The sequence below is a fragment of the Berghia stephanieae genome, unplaced genomic scaffold (genome assembly GCF_034508935.2).
Source record: "Berghia stephanieae isolate SIO BIC M18660-M18661 unplaced genomic scaffold, UCSD_Bste_1.3 scaffold1, whole genome shotgun sequence".
In the NCBI taxonomy this organism is placed as follows: Eukaryota; Metazoa; Mollusca; class Gastropoda; order Nudibranchia; family Aeolidiidae; genus Berghia; species Berghia stephanieae.
Window position 1 is genome coordinate 256,660 of NW_027621956.1, and position 3,895 is coordinate 260,554.

Genomic DNA, 3,895 nt, shown 5'->3' on the forward strand with positions numbered 1-3,895 from the left:
GTAGTAGTAGTAGTAGTGATGATGTGGTGGTGGTGGTAGTGGTAGTACTGTTAGTGATGATGATGTGGTGGTGGTGGTTGCAGTAATAGTGGTATTGATGATGATGTGGTGGGGGTTGTTGTAATAGTGATGGTTGTTGTGTGGTGGTGGTGGTGGTGGTTGTTGTAGTAGTGTTAATGATGATGATGTGGTGGTGGCTGCAGTAGTAGTGGTAGTGATGATGGTTGTAATACTAGTTGCAGTGATGATGTAGTGGTTGGTGGGGAGGTTGGGGGGGGGGGATCCTTGGAACAAATGGACGTCACCGGAAATTGACTGAAGTTACCCGGAACCCTGAATTTCTTGCTCCAGACCGGAGTTTTTTTTCCGGTGAAACCGGAGTTTTGGCATCACTGAACGTTTGTTTATTTTACCATGTTTGTAAACACATTCATAACATACGATTGTGTTTTCATTATCTATCGTTCAATTCTTGAAGAAAGCTTAGTTTTTAGAATACCAAAAGTGTTACAAGTAGTTTGTAATCAGTGAAGATTATAAATGATGGAGCACCATAAAGATAAATATGCCACACGCCCAAGTAACAGCTTTAGACTCTCTCTCTCTCTCTCTCTCTCTCTCTCTCTCTCTCTCTCTCTCTCTCTCTCTCTCTCTCTCTCTCGGTTTATTTGTTCATCGTCTTTAAATGATCCCTTGAAAATTGAACAAGTGTGGAATCTCTGTTATCGTCAGTTTGTGTCAATATGCCTGAAATACCAAGGGGACTCTCAACTACATAGATTTTGATATATTTTATAGTATCGAAATAGATACGCCTTATTTCTTTTCGTGTAATCTCTTCACTAGTTCTGATAAAACTCTTTCGTGGTTTTTCTGTCCATGAAAATGTAGATTTGTTTTGAGTCAGATTACGCAGTTCATATGTGACGGGATGAATCTCGCACCACAGAAGTTTAGCATACCAAGGAGTTTTCGGGCCCGTGACATCGATTTTGGGATGGCATATCTATGATCACTTTGATTTTGTTGTGACTCAGTTTTACTCTAGCGTCATTGAAAAAAGGTAAAAGATATTCAATGTTTATTTCTCCTTATTCAGAGTAAAGTTCTTCTCTTTATGTCTGTTAAATACATTCGCAATGACTATGACAATTTTTAGTTTCCTATTTTTTGTAGGAAATACTATTCTTAAATCAAAGCCCATTGAGTAAAAATCTTGTTAAATTTTGAAAATCCACTAATATATAACAAAGTTATGCCGTTTCAAAGCTCTCATTTATTTGGCTGACTCACAACGAGAAAATAAATACGAAAAATATGGGACACTTATTCTTCGTTTAATTCTGGTTTATGCCTGTATCTCGCTTAATACGTGGAATTAGATATTAAAACTTGGCAATTTTATGGCAAAATTATCAGAAAATATGATAAAGACATCAGAAGAGTTCCAACTTGTATAGTTATAGAGCTGTATGGCTATGGTCAACTATAATTTTGTTTTAAAATATACATATTATTGATAATTTGGAACTTTTCCGAAGTGTAATTTTTGTGTCTACAACCCATAAAAATGACACGAAAAAAACCTGCTAAATTATTATCAATCAGTCCCGTGAGACCATGGCTTATGTTATTTCTAGTATTTATTTGAGAGAGAGAGAGAGAGAGAGAGAGAGAGAGTGTGTGTGTGTGTGTGTGTGTGTGTGTGTGTTAATCTACTATCCCTATGACATAACAATGAAACAATACCTTAATTCAAAAAAAGCGCGCGAGGATTTGTGTCGTCAGTCTTCGCGAACAAGATTGCCAGATGGCCACGTGTGTGGCCAAATATATAATTTTGTTTCTTTTATTAAATTTTATTCATCTATTGTTGTCTCAGTGACATTTATCTTAGTCTATTCAATTTTTTGTTTGTTAAAATTTAGTTCATTTTAAATGGGTCAGTCTTAATAGTGAAAGCCATATGATTTTCTATTTAGCCACTTTTGAAGTCGAATTTGGTCGGGTTAAAGTCTGGCCATCTGGCAGCTTTTCGTGTCGTGCGATGAGAGAAGCAAAATAGCCGTCTCCATATATTCACTCATTGAAATGCAAAATGTCCAATGACATTTGAAATATAAATAGAAGAAATGTGCATATATAACCTTATGAGCGACAAAATCTCTCCTCTTTGTAGTTTTAGAAATATTTTACTCCAAAGAGTAAACATCTATTTTTAACGGTCTTCTGGTAATTGTACGAGTTTTGTCGCTTGATATAATCTTAAATTACTTCGTTTCTAACTGTGTGCCAACTTTCAGTCATATTCATCGATAAACAGCGTCGTAATTATTTTATTTAAATAGCATGTACGGAACGGGTTTGTCCCATATTTTGTCGCGAATTTGGGCACTTCTTGGGCGAAAAAGAGGCCCAAAGATTTGTGCTGGATAGTCATTGCTAAATACATTCTAAAGATTTTGGTCGCGTTCTTCTTGAGATGTTTTAAAGACTAAGATATCGTCGTTGACATTTACTGTTCCAGATAACACATTAAGTGACTGCCGTATTATTTCCCGGAAAATTTCGGACGCACATTTGATTCTTAAACTTATTCGTTTATATTATCTGTATAGGCCTGCATGAGGAGGAAATATTGTGATGAAGCTGGGTCAAGCTTCAACTGATTACAACTTTGATTTAACAGATATATATATATATATATATATATATATATATATATATATATATATATATATATATATATATATATATATATCATCATCTAGTCAGCTGATCCTGCGTAGGACGTTGCTTCCCGAACTTTCTTGCGAAACAGATTACGGTTTTCCGCCAGTCTACTTGCTTGAGTTGCTGTCATTCCCAGCCATTCGCATATATCTTGTTCCCAGCTTCTTGTTGGTCTACCTCTTCTTCTCTTGCCGTCTACCCTTGTCTGCAGAATGTGCTTTTCTAATGATTCGTGGCGAGTCGTGTGGCCAAAATAGTTTAGTTTCAATTTCTTTACAGTTTGAAGAAGAATTGGTGATTTTATTCCGATCCTTCTCAGGACTTCTTTGTTTGTTTGTTTTTCAGTCCATGATATTCTGAGTATTTTTCTGTAGCATGCCATTTCAAAAGCTGTGATCTTTGTGCTCTCTGCTTTGCTGATAGTCCATGCTTCGCATCCATATGTTGCAGTTGGGAAAACAACACTTTTGAGGATTTTGATTTTTGTTTGAATGCACTGCCCTTTCCAGATATTATTCATCTTTTCTAGCTTTGATCTTGCCATTGCTAGTCTCCTCCTGATCTCTGGGGCCGATTTCCGTTGTACTCAATCCTGGCTCCAAGATATTCAAAATTCTTTACTCTTTCTATTTCTTCTCCATTGATTTTTATGATGGCATCTGTTTTGCATTTGTCAGTATTCATGATTTTGGTCTTCTTTATATTCAGCTTAAGGCCTTTGGTCTCGCTATGTTCCTTTACAGATGTTATTAGATTCTCTAGTCCCCCCGGTGTTGTGGACAATAGTGCAGTGTCGTCTGCGTACCTCAGATCTTTTATGGGTAGACCTTGCATTTTAGGTTCGTTGTAATTTACTTCTCCTGACATCGTTTTCCACATCTCGCATTATACCTTCAGTGTAAATGCTGAACAAATGGGGTGATAGAATACATCCCTGTCTTACTCCTTTTGTAACTTTGAACCATTCTGTTGTTCCGCTTTCTAGTTGTACCGCTGATTGTTGGTTCTCATAGAGGGATCTTATCAGGTTTCTAATTCTAGGATCGAAGTTCATCTCCAGGAGAGTTTCCATAGTTTCTCATGATTAACACATCAAAAGCTTTCGAATAGTCTATAAAACAAGTGTGGAGGCCAGAATTTACTTCTCGATATATATATATAT